This window comes from Paroedura picta, chromosome 2, assembly GCF_049243985.1.
Source record: "Paroedura picta isolate Pp20150507F chromosome 2, Ppicta_v3.0, whole genome shotgun sequence".
Classification (NCBI taxonomy): domain Eukaryota; kingdom Metazoa; phylum Chordata; class Lepidosauria; order Squamata; family Gekkonidae; genus Paroedura; species Paroedura picta.
The window spans coordinates 84,033,468-84,047,735 of NC_135370.1; the positions used below are offsets into that span (position 1 = coordinate 84,033,468).

The 14,268-nt window shown below is 45.8% G+C and overlaps 1 protein-coding gene across 2 annotated transcripts in view; it reads left to right on the plus strand.

The window, feature by feature from the left end:
* The window catches only part of RASSF7 (Ras association domain family member 7), a 114,652-nt gene that overhangs the window by 15,658 nt on the left and 84,726 nt on the right, over nucleotides 1-14,268 (plus strand). Inside the window, exon 1 of one of the 2 annotated variants that reach the window (XM_077321362.1) lies at nucleotides 3,052-3,158. The exons of the other annotated variant lie outside the window; for it this stretch is intronic. The gene's annotated coding sequence lies outside the window, so the exon portion shown is untranslated. Of the gene's footprint in view, nucleotides 1-3,051; nucleotides 3,159-14,268 lie in introns of those variants that run through there. 2 annotated transcript variants of the gene reach the window in all.

The window sequence follows — 14,268 nt, forward strand, 5'->3', positions numbered from 1 at the left end:
TCTAACAACTTCTCCATCATCAGCACCTCTTTGAGTACGAACATGGATTGCAAAAGTGCAAGGCATTGTAACATAATGAGCATACAACAGAAATGCTGTGCTATGGCAAGAGTCAACCTGTTTGATTAGGACACATATTGATTTTTGGCCAAAAGGCAAGACAGGCATAGTTCTCTACCAAAAAAAAAACAAAAAAGAATAAACCCATCTAATTGCTACATGTACTACTCCTGATGGGGCAGATACAATTGTAGATGAATATAAAGGTGCTGTGCACAGTAGGTGGCCACTGCTGTATCTTAGATCATGTTAGGTGAGATCAGAGCCAGTTCCCTCATTTGTGTGTGTGTGCGTACTGGATGTGTACCTTCCTTTGAGACTCTGCATCTCTTAGGGCAGGGGGAGACAACCTGTGGTCCTCCAGATGTTCATGGACTACAATTCCCATGAGCCCCTGCCAGGGTTTGCTGTCCATGAACATCTGGAGGACCACAGGTTGACTACCCCTCTTAGGGCATTGCACACCCGTTAAATGTAGCGTCATGCCAGTTGATTACAAGCTGAATATATATACAAGGGGAATGAAGCCTCACCTCCTCTCATGCCTGATCTCATGTGCTCCATGTCTTTCAACATTTTTCTCCCAGTTGACCTGATTTCCTGCATCAGTCCGACCAAGAGAAAAATGCCTCCTACTTTGGAATAAGATGTTGGATAGAACAAGTGCAATCTCCATGACCTCTGCAGTCTGCTTTTCTTCAATAAAACTCCTCCACCCTTATTTCCAGGAGGGTGGGGCTGTCTGTTTTTTTCAGGTCTAATAACAGCTATAAGGAAAAGCATGGATTCTCAGTGTTTTTACATGAAACTACAGATGTCAATTGGGGAAGGCACTGGCAAACCACCCCGTATTGAGTCTGCCATGAAAACGCTAGAGGGCGTCACCCCAAGGGTCAGACATGACTCGGTGCTTGCACAGGGGATACCTTTACCTTTACTTTTTACAGATGTCAAAAGACTCTGAATCAACAGTTCAGTCTCAAATAGAGAGTGGATCTGATCCTTTCTCATAACCAGTCTGTCTAACACATCTGGTTGGGTAAGTTTTAGCGGGAGGAGGGGAGCAAAACCTTAGCCTCTCCCTCTAAGTGGCTCAGAAACTTGACTATGATATGCAAGTACATTAAATATCTCCTGTTAGTCTGCAGAGCAAGCATACTGCCTATCGTTAAGGAGAATAAAAGCTGGGTGCTTGCCCTCTGTACATCCCTGCCTGCCTACTAGGAGATACAAGCAAAATTATTCTCTTTGTCTCCCCACAAGGCATGCAGTCTCCCTGCATACCTTCTGTGTGAGTACAAGCCATGACCTCTGTGTCTTTATAGTCCCTAGTCTGTGTACTCTGTCTTCCTACCAATGAGTACGACAAGCAAAGCCTATGAGATCTGCCTGGGGTGCCTTGTCAGGTTGGGGGAGTCATCACTTTTGTGTCTTTCTTTGCCCAGCCTATCTGCCAGCAAGTACAAGCAAAGCCTTTCATCTGCCTTCCTAGTATGCAAGCAACCTTAGATAACAGAATGTTTCTGGAAACCTAGGTCCTTGTTTGAACAGAATCGAGAAAACCTCCCCAAACCAGTTAGATAGTACAGTGGTTAGTGAAAAGTTGAAACGTTGTGTGTGTGTGCGGGGTGGGGGGGTGGGGAAGCCAGTCAGAATTCTGTTCCTTAGGTCCCTGTCACATAAATTATCTCTGAAGCTGCATGATTTCCTCTTGCAGCCCAGAATAGTGAGCTATTGAAATAACCACCAGATCAGAGAGATATATTCAATGTTTGTCTGAAGCAGCAAAATAAACTATGAGTCCAGTGGTGCCTTTAAGACCAGCAAAGTCCCCCCCCCCCCAAGAATTAAACCCAAACAAATATAAACAAAGTTAATTATTCCTTTATGGTCCTTGAATCTGCTAAACATCTTCATTATGTTGTATGCTAATTTGCTTCTCACTCTCTAATTATAAGTAGGGACTGGTAACTTCCATTTCAACAATATGAAGAAGTGTGCCTACGCACGAAAACTTATACTGTGAATAAAATTTCATTAGTCGTAAAGATGCCACTAGACTTGAACTTTATTCCACCTGATCAGATCTCCTCATTTCTGACTTAGAAATAATTTGTCTGATTTCTGAGCATTTTGAATATTTGTAAACAGGGCATGATTGAGGCTGGATCATTTTCAAGAAAGTTCTGACTGCACATCCCTACGTTCTCTATCAAGACTGTGGCATTCCCTAGGCAGCGTCCTATCTTTTAGTTAATCATGTATTTATCTACATTATTATTATTATTATTATTATTATTATTATTATTATTATTATTATTATTATTATTATTATTATTATTATTTTGTCAGTTGTGGGCTTCTTCTTTCTTGTGCTGGAGCACATCTGATGTTTTTAAGAAACAGCATGTGTATGTTAAAAGTTGCACGGGTATCTTTTCATCTAGGCGCAGCTTTAAAATGGTGCTATTGTCCTTGAAAATGGGCTCGAAGGTATATCTTGCAAAGGCTGGAATGCAGTTGGAGGATGTGTTGACTCATGGTGTGGAAAAACCTTAGGACTCATGACTGTCCCTTTAGTTTCTGGACAGGTTGGCTGTGTCAGTAACTTTCCCACATGAAAGCAGCAGTCAGAGGCAGAGATGAAAAGAAGCAGGGAAGTAAGGGCGGCAAAGTTTTCAAAATCCAATTTTGGAACACAGAAGACAAGTCCGGTGTACTCGCACAGCTCTATCTCTTCTCTTCTCTTGGCTCTTTCCCCCTCCCTTGTTGCAGCTTTGTGGCACATTTTAAACAGGATTCCAGTAATGAGAGGCGATGAGGGGGGAGGGTTGAAGTCCTACAAAGACAGCTCCCTTTGGTTCTGATATTGTCAGTGCTTTTCACTCTCACAGACACTGAAGCATCACATGACCTAAGGCTGAGTGCATTCTAGCCCAAGGGCCTGATTGGCCACCGGCTCCCTTTTTGAAAGCCTAGGTGTCCGTGGCAACGAGAAGCAGGTCAGCCATACTTTCCTGGCCTCCCATAGAAGTGCAGCAGGGACAGAAGCACTCGCAGCAAGAAACGCCACAGCAGCCAACAGGGCTTTTCTTCAGGTACCGGCCAACAGTCTGGGTTTGGGGTGGTGTTTTTTTTGTTCAGACCGGTGCAGAGCAAATAACTTTGTGTGTGCTAAAAGTATTAATTAGATGCTCTTGTCAAATACTTGCAGATTATGGAAGGCACAGCAGTTACATACCCCATTTCCCTCTTTAAGGGCTGTTTTTCTGAACATCAGGGCATTCTTGGGAATTGCATCTGGGCTTAAAATCTGTGATGCACACGTACATCACTGAGAGCAGGCATGTTGTTCACCAAAAATAAAATGTGTAAACATGTAATGTACACATGTTATATATTTACCTGATGTTTAGAGACCGATGTCATTCCCAGCATGTTAAAAAGTATCATGAGAAATGACTTGAAGATTTATACCCAACTCTGCAGCATATTTCATTGATTTGGAAGTAACTCTCAGTGATTTCAGTACAATTTACTTCCAGTGTGCATGATCAGGACTGTGCAGACTTAGCCACCTGGTAAAAGCTTGTTTCTGATGTACTCTTGAAACAAGCCAATCTGTTATTTAAATAAATGGGAATCAAATCTACTAGACACTTGAGTGAAAGGTGCATCTTTAAGCAAACTTACTGGCGAGTCAAACTCACTGTGTTTAATGTGCTCTGTCTGAGTAAATTTGATCAGAGCTCTTCCTGTAATAATCAGATATAAAGGTTTCTTGGAACCAAATTCTGTTGATTTGGATTATGTGACTGAATTAGTATATCCAATGTTGCCACATAAGATACAGCACTTCAGTACTAGCAGAAAGTGTTTTTGCTCAGCTGACATAAATATCCATGCCCCCAGCTCAAGTAGTGAGCAGCCTTGTTCCAGGCAGACATACATATCTAAGGTGATTTACATAAATACTATGCAACAATAGAAAATTATTCCAGGCAGTCTCCCTGGGAAAGCATGTTAGGATTTCTTTTCTAAAGATCTGATTTTATTCAGTTACAAGGGAAGATTAGAAATGGAAAGATGCTATTTCTAAACTAATCCCCCGCCTTTAGTAATAACTAGAGAGAAACCTGTCAGCACAAAGCAGTACTGTTCCCCAGCAAGCCAGCAGAGGGATGAAGGGGTACACATGTGGCAGAGCTTTGTTAAAGCAAGGGCAGGCAGATCTTGCTATGGAACAGACGCTGGAAACGGCTGTTGTGTAGTAATGTGAGAGTTAACCAAGGGGAATGCAGTATTTACTGAACTGCAGTAAAGTTGAAGAATCAAGGTAATGCTTGTGGAAAACAAGTGAAATCAAATATTTAAATTATTCTGGAATATTTCCATTATTCTGGAATGAAAAGATCAAAATGCATAGTTTGCTTTCCTCGCTGTCAAAAGCATGAGTCACCATCCTCTTGTTCTGAGCAACTGCTTGAGTAACAACAACTAAAATAACCTTAGTAGGCTTGCCAACTATCACCAGCACGAGAGGGAGGAAGGTGGGGATGGGGGAAATTAGCTTGAGCTGATAGGAGATACCATGATGTCACTTCCACTAAATTTCTGGAACTGACATCATCACTCACATGGCACTCTAGGATCTGGACAAAATGATATGGTAAAACTATAGAGTTTTCACCAAATCCTAGGGTGTTGTATCAGCAACATGTTGGCAACATGATGGCACTTCCATTTATTCACTGAAAAGTGGCAACATACCATTGGTGCAATACTGGCTTTTCAGCAGTTTCTAGTCCCCCCCCCCCCCATCAAAGGAGGAGGCCAGGAAAGAGTGTCTGGGGAGTGTAAACTTTGGTGGGGTTGCTCAATGGGAATGTGATGCCATTGGATGCTTTCCAAACCTGCTATTTCTCAAATGTAATTCCAAGAGAACTCCAGGTCTGATCTGGGGTCTGGGTCTGGTGTGGGAGGAGGGAGATTAAAGGTAAAGGTAAAGGTAAAGGTATCCCCTGTGCAAGCACCGAGTCATGTCTGACCCTTGGGGTGACGCCCTCTAGCGTTTTCATGGCAGACTCAATACGGGGTGGTTTGCCAGTGCCTTCCCCAGTCATGACCGTTTACCCCCCAGCAAGCCGGGTACTCATTTTACCGACCTCGGAAGGATGGAAGGCTGAGTCAACCTTGAGCCGGCTGCTGGGATTGAACTCCCAGCCTTATGGGCAAAGCTTTCAGACGGCTGCCTTACCACTCTGCGCCACAAGAGGCTCTTTTTGGAGGGAGATTAGTTCGTAAATAAAACAGTTGTTGGTTTACAGCTGTAGAACTCATTACTGCTGGGTTCATGAAATCAAGGTGGTTTCCACGAAGAAAAAGGAGAAGAGTTTGTTTTTATACCCCACTTTTCACTACCTGAAGGAGTCTCAAAAAGTCTTCCCTTCCCCTCTCCGCAACAGACACCCTGTTAGGTACGTGAAGTTAAGAGAGCTCTGACAGGACTGCTCTGTGAGAACAGCTTCTTACAGGACTGTGACTAGTCTAAGGTCACCCAGGTGGCTGCATGTGGAAGAGCGGGGAATCAAACCCAGCTCTCCAGATTAGAAGCTGCCACTTTTAACTATTACACAAAACTGCCTCTCCAAACAATAATACTAATGGTGGACAATTAGTTATTAGTAGCACTGAGACTTTGGTTTCAGCAGAACATAATAGAAAGAGTTATTGTGGATTGTTATTGGAGCAGCCTATCCCTGTGCTTAGTTTGCTACCGCTTTCAGTAATCTTGCCTGATCCCACTCTTTGCAAGTAGAGTAGCTCTAGGAGTACCGGAAATTCTATGGTGAAAATGGATGTTCTTTGCACAGAGTGTCTGGGGATTATTAGAGCTACCCCTTCTCAGTTCCAGGTAGCTCAAGGAATCATCAGGAACTCTCTGGTAAGAATGTCCAGTAAGTAGATGAGGCATTCTTTTTAATTCTTCTCCAGATGCTGCTTCCAGTAGCATCAGGACTTGGGGGGCAGAGGATCCCCAACCTTCACTGGGGGTTTGGTATCCCAATTTGCAAGAAATACACATGATATTATTGCCTGGTGTGATTATTTTGGAAAGTTAATGGTCAAGCATAATTTAAATTGTTATGTTATATAACTACTACTACTGTGTTTATTTTTCCCCTTCTCTCCTACAAAAATTGTGTACATCCTTACCATTGTTCTCCTTAATATTTGTGAAATGACTCTGTGGGCAGTGCACTGTCCGGGACCACATCCAATGTCCGGACTGCACTGCCACCCACACAAGCCAATATGGGCATGATTGGATTGGGCCGTCCCCTGGAGCACCCACTTCCAGGAGCCGGCTGTGAGGTACATCGCCAGCCTCACATGCACATGCTGCCTGCCACTGACCGCCCCGATCCTCCGCTGCCTTGCTTTGCCCACTGGACCGATACAGTCACCAGTGGCCAAGCTGGCCCGCTGCCTACATGCACATTGTCCCAGCCACCACCAGGCCGCCACCCTCACCTGCCATGCACCACCATGCCCTTCTATCTTGCTCTCACCCCAGTTGCCATGATGACACCAGATGGTGGCAGCCCTGAGAATGCGGTGGTGACGGCCGCCGACTGCGGCTGCCTAGATGCCCTGGCGACAGCTGGGAGGAGGGGGAAGCACCCCCATATGTCCACGCGTGCCTGCAAGAAGGAACCGCCACCAGCCACTGCGAGAAGGCCATGACTTGAGCAGTGGCCACAGCCCCAGACTGTCTGGCAACCCCTGGGCGGCAGCACCACCCTCAGGGCACGCACACCTTCTACTACCTTGAACCAACTGCCATGGACCCGCCCTGCCCCTGCCAGCTGTGCCCCATGATCCCCGATGCTGAGGGTGCAAGTCCACTGCCAGCCTGACCGACTCCTGTCCACCCCAGGACTGCCACCCCAAGGCCACCACCCATACCCCACACTGATTTTGAAAGGAGAGGTAAGTGAGGGCACGGAGGCCCACCCAGCACTTCCCCTTCCAGCCCCTACCTGCCTCCGCCCCTCCAAAAACAATACCCTCGCTAGCGCCCACTGCATGGAAGCCTGTAGCAGGCTCTTTTACTAGTTTCTGAATATGTGATAATACCATCCAAGAAGGCTAGAAGTAAAAAATTATCAATGGTAGAAACACTACATTGGATCCTTTACTTTTTTGCTTGCCAAGATCTTCATGTATTGCAGAGCAGATCTTCCACTGCAGAGCATGCTTCTCAGTGTCAGATTATGTACGGGGTAGAAAAGCTGGGCTGGTGGCGGCAGGGTAGCGGGGCTAATCCCTGCATGCACACAACATTGCTGCCATCCTGGCTCCCTCCAGGCTTGAGTCAGAGCCTCGGATGGCCAGCAGCAAGGGAATGCGGATTCTTCTGCGTTCTCTCTGTTGCCATGGCTGCCATAGGAGGTTAGGCTGGGGCAAGCCCATGCACACAGAAAGACCCAAGCCTAGAAAGCCCAGCTCCTTCCTGTGCTATGGTGGCCAGGGAGGGAACAGATCAGCCCCACTCAGCTCCACTCAGCTTTGCGCCGGTGCAATGGGACCATGAGGTTAACTGGGGCTTTGTGCTCTTTTTTGCAGGAAGACAGGATCATGGTCTCCCACAATCCCACCTTCCTGTAAAATTAACGACTAGAGTGAGTGTGGTGGAAGACTCGTGAAAAAGCTGCAAGAACATCTTATCACACGCTTATAAAGGTGTATGAGATGGCGGTGAAAGTGGCAAAGAAGGAGTTCTTTGTCACAGAAATCGCATCCACAAGCTTTCGTCCTGCCCAATTATTTAGGGTAGTTAGGTCTCTTACCATCCTTGAGGGGCACCAAAATGTTAGTCAGTTGGAACTTGGCTGTGAGGCATTAGCGAGCTATTTTGTGGATAAAGTCTTGTCACTCCACCACGACCTTCCTGCCACAATACAGTTAATGAACTGGAGGCCTATTGGCCACCTTTGGTAGCGAGGTTTGATGGCTTCAGACGGCTCTCTCCTTCCAAAGTGGACAAGTTGCTGGGGTCAGTCAGCGTGACCACCAGCCCTCTTGACCCCTGTCCTTCCAGACTCCTCAAAGGAGGTGGCCAGAAGATAGGAGGTTAGCTCAGGGACATTATAAACTTCTCCCTGGATTCCAGGGAGTTCCCTGAGCGGCTGAAGGAGGTGATGGTCCACCCTCTCCTGAAAAAACAAGCTGCATTGGTTGCCAATTGCTGCCCGAATCATAGAATCATAGAGTTGGAAGGGGCCATACAGGCCATCTAGTCCAACCCCCTGCTCAATGCAGGATCAGCCCTAAGCATCCTAAAGCATCCAAGAAAAGTGTGTATCCAACCTTTGCTTGAAGACTGCCAGTGAGTGGGAGCTCACCTCATCCTTAGGCAGCCTATTCCACTGCTGAACTACTCTGACTGTGAAAAACTTTTTCCTGATATCTAGCCTATATCGTTGTACTTGAAGTTTAAACCCATTACTGTGTGTCCTCTCCTCTGCAGCCAGCAGAAACAGCATCCTGCCCTCCTCCAAGTGACAACCTTTCAGATACTTAAAGAGGGCTATCATGTCCCCTCTCAACCTCCTTCAGGCTGAACATTCCCAAGTCCCTCAACCTATCTTCATAGGGCTTGGTCCCTTGGCCCCAGATCATCTTCGTCGCTCTCCTCTGTACCCTTTCAATTTTATCGACGTCCTTCTTGAAGTGAGGCCTCCAGAACTGCACACAGTACTCCAGGTGTGGTCTGACCAGTGCCGTATACAATGGGACTATGACATCTTGTGATTTTGATGTGATGCCCCTGTTGATACAGCCCAAAATGGCATTAGCCTTTTTTACCGCTGCATCACACTGCCTGCTCATGTTTAGTTTACAATCACACACAGTGTTACCTAGAAGCGTATCCCCCATCCAGTAGGCATGCTTTTCATTTTTCTGACCCAGATGCAGAACTTTACACTTATCTTTATTAAATTGCATCTTGTTCTCATTTGCCCATTTTTCCATTGTGTTCAGGTTTCGTTGAACTCTGTCTCTATCTTCCAGAGTATTTGCCAGTCCTCCCAATTTGGTGTCATCTGCAAACTTGATGAGTAGTCCCTCCACCCCCTCATCTAGATCATTAATAAATATGTTAAAAAGTACCAGGCCGAGCCCTGAGGTACCCCGCTACTCACCTCTCTCCAGTCTGATGAAACACCATTGACAACAACTCTTTGAGTGCGGTTCTCTAACCAATTCCCTATCCACCTAACTATCTGAAAATCCAGATTGCAGTCCTTCAACTTATCTATCAGAACATCATGGGGAACCTTATCAAAAGCTTTACTAAAATCCAAGTAAACGACATCAACCGAATCCGGTTCAAGGTTTTGGTTTTAACCTTTAAGGCCTTACACGGGTTGGGACCCACATACCTGAGGGACCGCCTATCACCCTATGCTCCCCGCAGGGCTTTACACTTTGTGGGGGGAAATCTATTGGTCGTTCCCAGCCCCTGGGAAGTGAGCCTAGCCTCAACCAGGGCCAGGGATTTCTCTGTCCTGGCACCTACCTGGTGGAATGAGCTCCTGGTTGAGCTGCGGGCCCTGCAGGATCTGGCAATGTTCCGCAGGGCCTGCAGGACGGAGCTCTTCCACCAGGTCTATGGTTGAAGCTGGGATTGGAGAGGTAGATCTATTGCCCCCCCCCCCCCGGGATCTGAAGTGTACATCATTCCTGCTCCATTTTTTTCCATTGTCTTGGCAGTGGGATGGGAGTGGGTTATCCTTTTCCGCCATGTTGGGAGTCTTGAATCTTTTAATGGGGGTTTTAATGGGGGTTTTAAGACTGTTGTTACCCGCCACGTGCCTGTTAGGGAGTGGCGGGAAATGAATGAATGAATGAATGAATGAATGAATGCTCGTAACTATTTTGCTACACCTGCATATATGATAGCAAGTCTAGAGTTGCCAATCTCTAGGTGGGGTCTAGAGATTTCCAGAATTACAACTGATTAGTACCCTAGAAAAATGTCTGCTTTGGAAGGTGAACTCTATGATATCATACCATACTGGAGTGCCTTCCTTCCTTAAACCCTGCCCTCCCCAGGCTCCACCCCCAAATCCCCAGGAATTTCCCAAATTAGAGTTAGAGTTTGGAGGATGGACTCCACAACATTATACTCCATGGAGGCCTTCCCAGCCAAACATCCCATTCTCTCCTGGTTCCATCCAAAATGTCTTCAGGCATTTCCCAGCCCAGAGCTGGCAACCCTAAGCTTTTCCCACGGGAAAAGTTGCCCAAGACCAAGGGGTTCCCCATATAAGCCACATCTACAGCCTATTTCCCAGATGTGGTAGGGATCAAATCAGTTAGACCTCTGATGGAAAGCCTTTATGGCTGCAATGGAAGGGGAAGCTATTTTCCTGGGGTTATGGTGTAGATCAGAAGAGAGGGCAGATCCTCAAACTAGATAATTGGTCCAGGCCCTGGTCCATTCCTTAACAGTTGCCACCCTGAGAAGCCTGGGGTAGGTGAAGGAAAGGCGAACTGGAGGATGGGAGCTCAGTCATTGGAAAGTGACTGAACTTTCCTGGAAGCAAAGCCAATTCACCAAAGGACAATTGTTAGCACTGGAAAGCCTTTGAATGTTGCTGGCTTTTAGAGCCCCTGCCATATGACGTTGCCTGCATCCCAAGGCTGTCCAGGAGCTGGATCAAGTTTTGGCCAGATTTAACTTGCAATGAGGGAAATCGCCAAAACTCGATTTGCCACCTTCACTCATGCGTCCCATCGGTAAGCAACCAGAGAGCGACCAGGGGTAAGCCTGTATGGAGGGGAAAATGCACAACAGTGTTGGCAGCATTGTCCTGTCCTCACACCTGCCTCCCTCTCCTTGGTTCTCAGCCATGAAAGGTTTGGGTTTTGACCTTCAAGGCCCTTCACAGTCTGGGGCCCACATACTTGAGGGACCGCCTGTTGTTGTATGCCCCCCTAACTTGCTGGTACTAACTTGCTGGTCATTCCCGGCCCCAAGGAAGCAAGCCTGGCCTCAACCATGGCCAGGGCCTTCTCGGTCCTGGCCCCTGCCTGGTGGAATCAGCTCCCCATCGAGCTGTGGGCCCTGTGGGAACTCTGGGCATTCTGCAGAATGGAGCTCTTCTGCCAGGTCTATGGTTGAGGGAACACTTTGTAACCTACCACAAGCCATTCTTGGGAGTGGCAGGAAATAAACAAACAAAAACAAATAAATAAATAATCACCAAAATGAATACAAATTTCAGGGTAATGAAAATGTTAATTGTATTTGCCCACTGGTTCAACTAAACAAAAAAGACTACATGTACAAGAGAAGGATTGGGGGGAGGGGGGGGAGGAAAAGGGAAAAAAAACAAATCCAAGTCCACCCTCATAGGATTCTAAGTTTAACTGTATGTAGCTGGGGGGTAAACGGTAATGACTGGGGAAGGCACTGGCAAACCACCCCGTATTGAGTCTGCCATGAAAACGCTAGAGGGCGTCACCCCAAGGGTCAGACATGACCTGGTGCTTCCACAGGGGATACCTTTACCTTTACCTACGGATACTCTGAAATAAGTACAATAGAACACCATGAGATTTACTTAGGAAAAAATAGCTCATTTGAATGGATCAACTGTAGAAATTTCCTTCCACTCCCTAGCAGCAGCACCAACTGCACCAATGTGTTCTCTCTAAATCACAGAATCATAGAATCATAGAGTTGGAAGGGGCCATACAGGCCATCTAGTCCAACCCCCTGCTCAACGCAGGATCAGCCCTAAGCATCCTAAAGCAAATATTTTAATCATAAACAGAAGGCAGCAGGAGAACTAGTCATCTGGAAAACTATGTTGCAAACCTCACCTTCTCATCTGAAAGCTCTCTATCTACAGAGCTTCAAGTCCCAACAGGCTTTCTTGGCTTCTGCCCTACATTCAAACGTGACTGAGAAGCTTCACTGGACAAACAAGATGGCAGATGAGTCCCTCCACCCACCCGCCCATCTGCCCACCCACACCCTCTTCTTAGCAACTTTCATGGAAAATAACACTGCATGAGAAATTCACTCCAGACTTCAAACTGCAAATCTAAAACCTGCTTCCCTGTTGTCAAAGGGGTGTGTGTGTAACCTTTGATTTGATCTTGAGAACAGGAGCAGTTGGCTAACTGAGGTAGCAGCGCCTTCAATGTAGACATTCATCACATTTCCATCCACACATGCAAACTTCCCATTCTGGAATTAAATTTCTTTCCAGGCTTACATTATAGTCATCAAACCAGATATTAATAGTAAACTACCATATGAAATGGTGTGGTGCTGGTCATTAGGCTTGGGCTTGGGATGGTCTTGGGAGTTGCTGGTACCACCTCTCGTTCTGCTGTTCCTGGTCTGTTGGGGCTGGAACAAAAGCTCTGGTGTCCACAGGCTCCATCACTGGCAGTTCCTTGATGGGGCTGGCCACTGTCAGTGTCCCTGCCTCTGGCACATACTTGGTTCACATGTTGCTGGAACTTAAGGCTGTCCACTGACTGGACCCAGTACAACACAGGTCCAGTTGCCTGGGTGATTACAGCCGGTATCCAGTCTGCACCACTGGTGTAGTTCCAGATGTAGACATGGAGGCTGATTGGATGTCAAGTCTGGGTGGATGTAGTCCAGTGATGGTGCTGGTAAAGCCCATAAGCAGTTTGACTGGGCTTCTTCCGTGTCAGACCTTGGTGCAATATGCTGTCTCATCAGGAATTCAGACAGCTGTTACCCCACTCCCCCTGAATGATCCAGAAGAGGGGCTCTTTTGTTTTTCGGACCATCCTTTCGGCCTGGCCATTGGTGGATGGGTGGAAGGGTGCTGGTGTGACGTGTCTGATTAGTTTGGACAAAAATACAAACAGCACAGCGGTTACTGTCTGAGCATGCATTAATAAACCATGACAATAACTGAGAATCTTTTTTCAAACAACATTGTTTCAAATAGTACAAAATTCAGTTGTTTCAGACCAGTAACCAACAATGGCTAGAAAATACATATAAAAGTGTAAATAATTTTTAAAAGCCACTGGTTCAAGCTATTTTTTTGGCCACATCCTTCTTCAGAAATTCTGAAACATAGAAAATAACACCATGAAGCTCCTGATACCTAGTGCATATGACTAAGTATCAAAACAACAAATACATATACCACTCAAGGTCTTGTGGGGTCTGAGAAATACATTGAGGGTTTATAAGTTAAGACAAGAGAGTCATAACTGTTATTTTGTTCTCCATTAAGTCTTGGAGCCAATCAAGAGCCTTGGCATCCATTTGGAGCTCTGACTTGCTTGTTTTTCTGTGTAGCATGTGTATTTGTTGGTTTGACTTTTAGTCCAAAATTACCAGTATAAATATGTCCCATTTGAGGTAAGCAATACTTAGACACAGTGTGTAAGAGAGAGCAATTCTTACATATGAAGACTCTTAGGATGTATCTAGGAACCACTATGTGGCCACAGAATCAGGAAATGTTGGCAACACACAACTGGCACCTGCTCTGGAGAAATGCCACAATGCCCTTTTAAAAGGCCCTCTCTCCTAAAAAAAGAAAGGCGTCCAATGTCTGGTTGGAATCCTAAAGCTACTTGCAAAGAAACAAAATAAGGGAAAGAAAATGTTATGGTGAAAACATAAAAAGACTAGCGCTGTTGCCAATTTAGTCAGGGTTGAAGCTAATCAGGCAGATCTGACCTCCTGTGATTGCTGAAGAAAATGGATTCATTATTTTAAATTATCCTCATGAACCTTCGCTACTTCACTTGATTATTAAGAGGCAAAGAAATTAGGAAGTATTCATTTTTCCTTCATCCAAAATAAGGCTTTCAAACCTGTTGCATAAAAGTCAAGATTGCAAACAAAATAAATGCAATAATAATGCAATTCTTAAATAACCAATATGAGTATAAAGAAAACATCTACTGCATAACAGTGCCAGTAGCTACTAGAGGTGAGCATGAACCTGGGAAGTGGAAGTTTGTGGGGTTTGTGGGGAGTTGCAGCTCAGGGGGATGTCATGAACCTTGAACCCCAAACTTGCACAGATTCCCCCTCACCCCCTATGTTCATGAACCATTGGGTTTGCTTGAGTTCATTAACTGTTTATCTGTTTCCTATACATGTAAAATTCACTGTGGAGCCCCTGA